This window comes from Corvus moneduloides, chromosome Z, assembly GCF_009650955.1.
Source record: "Corvus moneduloides isolate bCorMon1 chromosome Z, bCorMon1.pri, whole genome shotgun sequence".
NCBI lineage: Eukaryota > Metazoa > Chordata > Aves > Passeriformes > Corvidae > Corvus > Corvus moneduloides.
In genome coordinates this window covers 41490466-41501596 of record NC_045511.1, presented here as the reverse complement: position 1 = coordinate 41501596, position 11131 = coordinate 41490466, and the positions used below count along the sequence as shown (strand labels likewise).

The following is an 11131-nucleotide window of genomic DNA, read 5'->3' as shown; positions in this document are numbered from 1 at the left end:
ATATACTTGTCCTTTTCTTACTTCTCCCTGGTTGCATGCTTGTAGTCACCATGAGGAACAGGACACTGGTTTAAACCAGCATTCACTTCTCTGCTACATGCATGTGCATCTATTACAAGGGTGAAAAACCAGTGCGAATAGTAAATATAGTCAGCATTTCATTTAAATTTTTCTGTTGCATTCATGCCAACTCATAATTAACACTGATTAGTCCCTCTGTCTCCTAACAGGGCACTGTGCATTCACCAGCTTTGCTTTTTGTTTGTAAATAACTTGTCTAAACTAAAGCAATTTAAAAACTCCTCCTCACTTTGTCAATAGAAAAGATATGTGCTGTTATTCACTTTATCAGCCAGTCAAGCAATGCTGTTTCAGAGCCTGATCCAGAGTTCATGGAAAGAGTCCTACTGGGTTTAAGATCAAACTCTTAGCAATGGCAGCACTTTAATAAATCACAGTCTTGCAACCTCTTTGACGAGCTGCATACCTTTGTGCTTCTCTATGGCCTGCTAGCTTTAGGCTTTTCTTTGTTTTTTAGGGATTTTATTCTACCCAAGCAACCCTGACTTATGTTCTCTACAGCCTCACTGAATGTAAATAGAGTTTTACAGATTGTAAGTCAGAACTGACTCTGATTCTCTGATGTCGTCTTTCTCTGATCCAAAGTTCACTGTCATGCTAGCTTGTCTCTTCCCCTCATCTGCTTTCAAAATTTCTTTTCTCTCTTATTTCTGTGTTTCCAGAGCTCTGGCCCCATCACTCAGCTGCTAAATCTCTGTCTATTGGGCTGTCTTCTTCCTCTCAACTGCCAGATCTTTGCTGGCTCCCAGCAATCTTCTTTCCATCCTCAAGTGCCATAATGTATTTGCTGCTATTTAATGAGTTAACAGAGATGGTTGAGCCTACACTCTTATTCTGTCTCCCAGCATTCTTAGACGAATAGTGCAGTAAGTACAAGCCAAAGCAGTATTTTCCTCTATGGAATCTTAAACTCTTAATAGGCATGCCTTTCCAGTTCTCCAAACTAAATAGGTCCATATCCTCTGACAGTAACTTGACAATACTCCATTGACTTCAACAACCTTATTTTAACTGTGACTGAAATTTACACCTTAGTATAAATGGAGCTTGTGTTTCACATAAATCACTAGAAACTAGTTAGATGTACGGCAAATTAAATTAAATATCTGATGTCAAATTGCTGCAAGTTCCCAATTTAGTGCTGATTAATATCAAATCTTAAATTTGTGTTTGAAGTGAAATTAAAATTACCATTATCTAATGGAAATAGTTCTGCACTATATCTTCAGTGACAGTCATGAGTTTAATAATCTGACAAACCACTGGATGTCTCTACTGTGCCATGTCAGTCCAGTTAAAAATATACATATCAGGCACAAAAGCCTACTTATAAAAGAAGGAAAGAAGGCTATTTGAACATGGAAATATTTGAAATGATGGGACAGAGATGTGAGATGAATCTCTCGCTGGAAATGCTATGAAATGCAGACATCCTGTACCTATCTGGTACAGTAAAATTCAACTGATTCTTACAAATAAGGAAGTTCCTTTTCCTTTTATAATTTAGGTGGTACCTGTTCTTCAGCGGTGTGGAAAACTACAAATTTCTAGTGGGGTGATTTTTGATTGCTTTTGTTTCTTTAAATCAGCTGAAAGACATTCAGATGTAAATTTTAGACTTCCTTCTTCAAACACCCTCCTAATGCCTTATTCCTTTGCTGTCCCTCTCCATGGACCAGAGAGGATGGAGATAGTGCTCTGGAAACTCTAAATGTTAATTAAGTAACAAAAGGATACATGAGAACCAAGGCAAATTAAAACAGGAAGGATAAAATCATAAAGACAGGAATACCTAAGGGTGTCAAATGTATTACATGAGCTGTGTGCTTATAGATGTAAGGGAAAGGGGATGAACCCTCCGATAGATACCAGCTGGATTTAGTCACCATGGCTACACAAGATTTGTTCTGGCTGTCCCTTCAAGCTGTTTTTCCAGTGAGAAGGATTACAGGGCTGTGAGGTTTCTGTGGGACAGGCACCACATTGCTTCTGAGACAGGCTGGACGCAGTACATCCCGACACCTGATGAGAAGGGTACAGGCATTTCCTCATTCAGACACCTCACCAGGCACAGGAAAGGCTGTGCTTGAAAGTGAGGCTGGTTCTGTTTGCTTGGCATCCTGTGCCACTTTCTTGGGGGCTGCTTGTATTCTGTATCAGTGTGTGTTAGTTTGCTAAAGGATTCCAAAAGCACTTAGTGACTTGCATTGTGCAGAATGGGTGTTCTGTACACTGGATTAAATAGTGACTGTATGACCCAAGTTGTTCCTCCCAGTCTTGTTTTGATTTGAAGTTAAAAAATGAAGCATCAAAATTAATAATAAACAACACCACCACATGATTTTCAATTTATCACAAAACTACCCATCTGTCAGAGTAGTTATAAGTCATTGCCAGTATGAATGCTTTTGCTTATTTGCAGTACCTCACACAGTCACTTCCACTTCTGAAGATGAATCAGAATGTGCAAAATGTCTACCTGGTTTGAGAACTGGGAGTTATGACAATCGAATACTTCTTTGCCATGCCAGTAATGACGACTCACTGGCATCTCTAGTATAGCTGCTGGGTATTCATGCAGAAGAGATGCCATGTGTGATGCTAGAAGGCAGTGATGGCAAATTATTGTGTTAGGCTAGCAAAGTGGGAATTTACAGAGTGTTGTCAGATACTCATGAATTATTCTTGCCAGGAAAAAGGTAATAAATAGGGGCTAGATAATCTTACCTCAGTCTTAATAATAATGACTGTAGTTGGTACTTCCATTTGGGTCGTTTTTCATTTGTATTTTTTTATTTTTTAAATCTATAAAAATGTTGAAACAGAAAAAGCAATTATCTATTATGCCAGTGGATTCAATTTTACTTCATCCCAAAATTTTGGTCTGAGCAGAGCAGTTGAGTTTTAAAAAGACTGCTCTGCCCTCCTGTATCTGTAATAAATTCTTGCACGACAAAGTTTAAATATGCAGCTTCAGGGAACAAAGGAAGCCAGTAAAATGTAGATAAATCAACAGCTTTTGTTCAAAGGAACATTTTCACCTCTTCAGTGGCATGGAACGTGCAAGAAAAACCCCAGTATCTTGAATTTTATCCTACCTTTCATTCAAAGCACTTTGCAAAAAAAAAAAAAAAAAAAAAAAAAAAAAAAAAAAATAAAAAAAATTAGTTCCCCTCATGATACAGTGTTTGCAAATGTTGATATTTCACTTTGAAGGGGGAGTAGGTCAAGACAAAATGATGAACAATGGTTTCTTGAAAGCCTGACATAAGCAACCTGTACTAAGAACCAGGAATAGGACCTGAATTATCAAAAGATAAAAGTATTTTTTACTGATTTTTGGAAATGAAATTGTGCAGAGAACAAATCTCTAAACAATCTAGTCTACTGGTCATGGCAGAGGATGAAAAATCACCAGTTGGCTGCAGGTGTTTCTGCATTGAGAGTAGAATAGAAGTAAACATATGTTAACTCTACTGGCAAACACACTCGCCTGCTCATGGCTTGAGCTAGGTCAGGTCTGTAACTGTGTAAGTGGTAATGCCTGATCTCATTGGGGATTTAGCTCTTAGTCTCTAGGTCAGTTTTAGACCCATAGAATGCTAATAAATGTGTTCTCTTACCTTGCAGACCCCTTGCAAGGATGACTATATGGATATTAATGGATATATGGATATTATTGGATTTCAAGTGCTGAGATGCCAAAATGAGCATTGCTTATGTTTTGCCAAATATCTTACTTGCTTTGTCCAGATCCCCACGTACCTTGACTCATATTGTGCATATCAGACACAAAAATTTACTCCTTTTCCCACCTGTGGCATTTCTCTAATATACATTTCTTAATCTTAAATTTGTACACAATTTGTACTTTTCCAGAATAACCAGGTTTGCAATTTCCCTCAGGGAGAATATTTGCTACTTCAGTAAATTTTCTGACACTCATTCTGAACATCTTCTTGACTTGGTATCCATTCATACCATTATACTTTATGCATTCTCTAAATAACTCCATTTATTACTTATGTTTTTCTAGCTTTAGAATATTTGGCGTCTCCTATTATGTCTCCCAACCATGCACTGAAGTGTCACTTAGCTAGGCTTCATACAGAATTAGCTCCTATAATTTTGCCTCATTATTCACCTGTGGAACCTCAGTTTTCAGGAAGCTTTGTGTAAACTCCCTACCTGCTTGTCAATATATTTTGGACTATGGACTGAATGCAACATGCCAAATGTGAATATATGAGAACTGTACAAGGCAAGGACAAGCCCATTTGAGTTTCCTCATGTGACACCCAAACCCAAGCACTTTCATCTTTTCACTGCTCTGTATCATTATGAACTCTACATTGCCACCTCCTACCTCTTCTCCATCCTGCACAGCCAATCCAGAGTATTTCTGCCTGGAGAGTGTATCTATCACCACCCTAGTGAACACTTATGTCTCTTCATTAGCTTTGATTGAATTCACTGAACTGTTCCCAGTGAATTACTAAAGACATCTTCTTTCTCACCACCCTCTGGTTTCTGAGCTGTTGTCCATCTTGAACAGCTTTAAACAGCTGCTTCAAACCATTCATCCAGCACATTTTTTGTATGCGTGTGTTGTCCTCAGATTGCGATGACTCATTCTGCTATTCTACCTATGGAAGTAACTCCTCTAGATGCCTTAATCCATTTGGCTAGGCCTGTCCCCTGTTCTAGGAGAACCTGGGGCTCTCTCTCCGGCTGTGGTGGGATTTGCTTCTGCTGTCCTCAGATCTCTGCTGTGAACCCACAGCATGACTAAGGTCAAAGTAAAGGGTGAACTGCAGCCTGCACCTCTTCCCTCAATGCCAAGGATGCTCTCTGCTGAAGCGTGGTAGTCCCCTGTGCCTCTTGCATTGTCAAGGCTTTCGGCATGGGCCCCAAGGGCTGTGCAACTCCCCTGAACAGGCTGCAGGGCAGGGTGCTTCTGCTTAGGTTTCTCAGAGGCACTGATGATCATGAGAGTCTGATTGCAGTCAAAGTGAACTAATGATATTGCCAGAGGATATTGAAGAAGGAGGGGAAGAGGGAATGGAGCTGCCTTTGAGACAGGAGGCTGCAGGAGGACTGTGAATTATACAGCTCTTCTAAAAGGCTTTTAATGCTTCATGGCCTCATTAAGAGAAGAGTGTTAGAGCTGCAAAAAGAGCCCTCTGCAATTCTTGTGTTGGGTGGGTAATGCATGTCATAACATATATTTACAGCAAAGCAAAGGAGTGCAGAACTGCTGCATGGTTGGACCCCAAAGAAAAGAGCTAGAACATTTCTTCTTTCACCCTCTACTCTGAATCCTTGCAATAATTAGCCAAAGTAAAACGAATATTAGCTTATGCTTAACTGCCTTTCCAGCATGTTACTCTGCATTGACCCAGTAGTGCTAAACCAATTATTTTTTGAACTTTATGGCTTTAAATAATCCACTGCTTTAAAACTCTCTCTACCCCTCAGCTACTTAACCACAGGCCCGACTGCCCTAAATCCTTTTCTTATACTTTGTAGCTTTTTAAGCAAGCCCCCTCTTTAAGCAGACATAATCCCTTCTCTGTAGAAAACATGAAAGACCTTGAACAAATCAAGATTTCTCCATGGAGAATTCAGCTAATCCTCTGCTTAGCTCCTAACAAGGAAATCCATCTCGCCACCAAGCACCCCATTACTAGAACTAATGCCTGACTTGAATAACAAGCACTTTATTGTGCTTTAATTGTAGCACTGCTCTGTCACATGGAGAAGTTGGAGAGAAACGTGACTCTGCTTCTCCAGGAAAGACAGGTCACGCCTTTTTGTTGTTGTTCACCTTACTGTGATTTAAAAGCCGATTAAATTAACTATTAATATGAACTGCACATGCTTCAGATTAGATGAAACAGCTGTACTGTAGCTCTCTAGTACACTCCATTATTAAACAAGTGCTGTTACACTGGATTACTCTTCTCCTCTACGTTGTCTTTTGACTGTTGTGAAATTCGTATGCCTAGGCTTGAAGGGGTATAATCGTGCCTTTAGGGAGAGGGAGGCATCACACATTTGGTCACAGAAAATTATGTTAGTGTTAAAAAGCAAACTAATCCACAACATGGATGCATGGTCAGCACTTTTTCCCAGAAAGGCTCTCAGCAGCATGAACTGGCTACTGCTGCAACAGTAGAAAGGAGACAGAACATTTTGTGGCAAAATAACTGTATGTATCAAAAAGAAATAGAAGGTGCTTCTCCAGCTCTACCAGGGGTAGTGGTGCTAGCACTGGTGTAGCTGCTCACTGGGTAGCATCACAAAATGGAAACAGGAAGAGGGCATCTGGTACAGATTGTGGCATGATTTTGGGCCTGACCTCATGGGCCACTGGCATGAGGATTTTCATTGCAATTACTCCTTGGCTCCTTGTGTCCAGCAGCCACAGCTAAATCAGAAATGAACAATACTGTGGGGAGCAGGCTGTGTGCACCTCATCATGTACGCTTCATGAGCTTGGGGGTAGCACATGGCTTCCTCCTCAGCTTGCACAGGTTTGGGGAGAGGTGTCCACTGCATTCCATCAACAGCTGTAGGGGCAGATACACAGCCAGGAGCAACTGTGTGAGGCATGAGCCCTGGACAGGAAATGTTCCTTCTGATGGATGCGCTCATGTAAAGCCACACTACCTCTGATTTAGTCTCCTAATCAGCTCTATGCCATGGAATTAGTGTGCTTCTTCTGCTGATCGTGAAGCTCCTCTAGATGCCCTGAAGAAATATCGGACTACAGGTGAGTCCCCATTTTTTTCTTGATTAGGAAGGACAAATTAATTTGGAAGATGGCTGGGGGAACTCCTGAATTAAACAAGGAAATACCTTTGATGCTGTTTTTCAGAGCTGAGAGAATTAACTGTGAGAATGGTAACTCATTTCTATGCCTGATAAAGGCATACGCATATTGCTACAAAAGAGTGATTGCAACAAGAGAAGAGAAAGTGCTATCTATTCAAATGTGATGAGAAATTAGGACAAAATACTTTTTTTATTCAGGCGTGGTTTATCATCCGATGTGGAGAGCATAGGCTGCATGTTTATTCTCTTGGTTTATAATATGCTTTTTTAACTAGGATTTTTTCTTCTCTGTACAACAAGCTTAGCTGTGGGTGCTGCTGTAGTTATGACTCTAGATTCTAAAGTATAACACTGAGGGATGGGTGGGATGGGGGAGCAGCAGCATTATATGTATTTAATGTGACATTAGGCAAATACTGAGCAAGATTTTAATTACAGTGGTTATGGCAAATTTTCCTACTGTGGGAGATGTCAAAAATCCTCCTATATTTAGAATACAAGAACCTCATTGCCTTCTCTTCCCATCTCAGGCTGCATATAAAGTGCAGAGTAGAAGCATTAAAGGGTTGTAGTTTAAGGGGAGTTCCACTAGATGACGGTATAAATCTTCATAATGAGAAAGATCAAAGTGGTCAGCTTAAACAGAAGTTCAGGTAAAGTAAAATGCCACACAACTAGAGGCAGCGACAGCCCCTAATCTTCCCCCTGCTGCATTATAGTGAGGCTGCAACAATTTTATCTGTCACATGAACACCAGCAAAGTCCAGCAGCATCACAGTGGGCTGTGGCACCATGCAGGCAAACTGAATGGAGGGGAGATTTACTTGATTTAAAATCAAGTAATAATTTGCTTAATTTATTTTGCAAATTAGACTAGGCTAAAGTCAATTCATTTTTAAATGATACTATAAATGAGAGTAATTGTGTAATTATCAGCAAAGTAATTAAAGAGCAGAAGAACCATTTACATGAATCTGAAATAAAAAAAAATCAAAGCTGGGTCTTACATTCCCCCAGCTGACAGATGTCAGGATGTTATTGGGGCACAAGTCTCAGTCTGTTTGCGTCGGGAGGAGAAAAGATACAGCTCTCTATACAGCTAGGTAGCATCTTCTGTACCTCACTTGGATTGGCAATGGAGGCCTCAATAGGGAGTTTCATGAAGATCTTGTCAGGCAGGAGGAATAATTCCTGCTGAGCTATCAATTAGGAGAAAGGGCATATGGCAAAGACAATGTTATCAAGAAAATCTGCTGCAGAGAACAACCTTTTAAATATATTAGCAATGGAGAAATGCTTGTCTTAGTCTCTTGGGAGAGTACAAAAGAATATGCCACTTCTGCATGCCAGAATACTATCCAGATTCTTCACTTTTAACTGGGGGCTAGTGCAGCTCTCCTAGAATATGACTGCTCCTTGCAGCTTGAGGAATGAAAAATCCCAATTCCATTTTCGTTTCCATTTCTCATTGCACTGCTTCTGGCTGAGATGGAGCTCATTTTCTTCAGAGCAGCCCAGAAAGTGCTGCGTTTCTGATTTGTGCTGAAAACAGCCCTGATAACACACCAATGCTTCAGCTACTGGTGAACGGTGCTTGCACAGTGCCAAGGCTTTCTCTGCTTTTCATCCTCCCTGTGCCGTCCAAGTGAGCAGGATCAGGATGGGCAAGTGGCTGGGAGGGGACACAGACGGCCCAGTTGACCCCAGCTGGGCAAGGAGATGCCCCAAGGAGATGGTGCTCAGCAAGAACAGTTCCAGGAGGGAGGCAGAAGGAACAGCTGGCCTTATGGCATGTGTGTTCCCAAGGCAAGGTGTGCTGAGGCCCTGCTTCCTGGGGAGTGGCTGGGCACCTGCTTGCTCAGGGAATCCCTTGTCCTGCTTTGCCTGCACGTGCAGCTTTTGCTCCACCGGTTAAACTGTCTGTGCCTTCATTCGTGAGTCTTCTCCCTTTCCTTGTATTTCATTCCTACCTGGCAGAAGAGGGGAGTGAGGGAGTGGCTGCTGTTTGGCTGATGGCTGGAGCCAACCCACCTTGTTAATGTAGTGGATTTATTATCCTGTAGTTAATTAACTGCTAGTTATGCAATTCCTTTAATTTCCAGTATGAATAAAACCGACAACGAAAACCACAGAGTGGACGAAGAGTAAGTAAGTGATGAAAGAGGAAACAGTACTCAAGAATACTGATCCTAATATAACCAGTGTGAAGAAGATACTTTGTGTTCTTTTTATAGTTCTGCTCTTTAAATCGGTGTATTTAAAAAAGAAATAAGAAATACAGAATCTAGAATTCTAGAACTCTCTGCCATACAAAAATCTACTTACTTATAAGTTCCTTTCAGTTCAAAGGTAAAACAAAGAATTATATACTCATCAGATAGTTTCTGAAAACGTGACACTGTAATAGATATTGGTTTAATGATCTTAAGGCAAAATATTGAAAATCAGAGCTGATTTTATGTACACAATTTTGCACACACTTTTTTCAGAGGAGCTGGGAAAAAAAGGACCACAGCAAAGAGAGGTTTGACTCTGTGCCACACACCATCTGCTTAGCCTTTCATTTCAGCTCTAGATGCTTTTGAAAATGGTGACCTTGATGATTCTTTTTACTTGCACAGCTTTATAAAACTGTCTTGTTACATCCTGCGGGGCTGTAACTTCTAAGAATTGAGAGCCAGACAGAATCAGCTGTTATTGTACATGGAGGTGCTTGTTGTACCGGGCTGATTTGTTATAAATTGGACATTGAGTGCACAGGCCCTCTATAAGGCATCTGAGTAATTATGGAGCAATTTGCATCCTTTCACAGATCTGCTCAGGAAAGCTGTGAATCTCTAAGCCCAGCTCAATATGCAGAGGTGTGTGTGCAGAAGCTGAGCAAGTACATGAGCAAAATGAAGTGCTGTATTTGGGCTCCTCCTCTCTGGCATCAGTGATTCAAAGCCTCTAAGATATCATGACACTCCCATTCTTTTTGCATGTGAAAATGATCAGCTGTATTAGAGGACTGTGGTTTCCACATGGAGCTGGATTGAATCATAGTAGTTTCTGTACTGATGCTGTGTTGGATGTCAGCTACCCAGCAGGAGCAACTTGGCTGCTTATGGGAACCATGGGAAGGAGTCACAGCTTGGACCCTTCCCCTCTTCCTCCTTTTCCTGACCCTTCAATGTAGCCAAAATTCGTCTTGAAAGGGTAGCCATGAGCCTGGAGCCCCAGACAACAGCTCTGGCTGCTTGCCTTGGAAATCAGCTGTCTCATAATTGCTTTGTTCTCATTAGTGCAAAACTGTATTTCTTTTGCACACTGACCTGCTGATTGCTCCTTACTGTCATTTATTGAACTTAGCAGTTGTGCACTCTATTTTTGTGCTTTATATAATTAGGCCCCAAACCAGTAAGGGAAGTGGCGGCTGCCCCATGTTTAGTGTCAGAACTGTGTGCTGCCAGATCCCTGCCAGACTGAGCAGCAGCACAAGTGATGTGAGGGCATGTGCCAGTGCTTCTGTCAGCGTCAGAGTATGTGGGATGAAATGTCTTCTGGCTGTAGGCAGACAGGCAATGGTGTATCTGTTGTAAAGCCTGCACGCCCAGTAAAAATCTGTCAGAAAACTGTGGACAAATGTGAAGCAGTGGTGTGAGTTCTTAGAGGTTGGCTACTTTATAACGTGTGGCTGCAGTATTTCTGATGTGGTGCTAGCCAGACCTTCTTTATTGTCAAACCATGACCTGTGCAGAGGGAGTATTGTTAGTTTGACCTCAATAACATAAAAGCAAAACTAAAAGCTTTTTACACATCTTTTGCCAGCTAATGGGTCTTTATTTTCCCATCCCCCAACAAAAATTATCCTTCCAGTATTCCCACAGAGTAATTTCTGTGGCTTTCTTTCCCCCATTTACTGTAGGATTACAAAATTAATGCCAGGGGTTCACTGTGTATGGGGCTTTAATGGTTAGTAGTTCATGGATTTTTACAAACACAGGCAGCAGCCTAAAGTAAAGAGATAGGAAACTTCATGACTTGACATCTGAAGTATTCCCAGACTTCAAAGAAGTTTCAGCTGGCCAAGCAGCCTCATTTCAATAACTCAGAAGAAAGGTGTTAGGAAACCTGGGACTAGATGAGTTTCCACCAGGGATAGAGCAATGGAGAGCATGAAAGAAAAGAAAAGAAATCCCTCCTGGTGGAACTGAAGTGTCAAGGAGCTGGA

The 11131-nt window shown here is 41.1% G+C and overlaps 1 long non-coding RNA gene across 4 annotated transcripts in view; it reads left to right on the top strand.

Moving 5' to 3' along the window:
* The first annotated feature begins 5502 nt into the window (after nucleotides 1-5502).
* The window catches only part of LOC116438320, a 118062-nt gene continuing 112433 nt past the window's right edge, over nucleotides 5503-11131 (top strand). Inside the window, exon 1 of one of the 4 annotated variants that reach the window (XR_004237674.1) lies at nucleotides 5503-6856. This is a non-coding gene — a long non-coding RNA (uncharacterized LOC116438320). The remainder of the gene's footprint in view (nucleotides 6857-11131) is intronic. The other 3 variants (XR_004237673.1, XR_004237676.1, XR_004237675.1) reach the window with 3 other exon arrangements.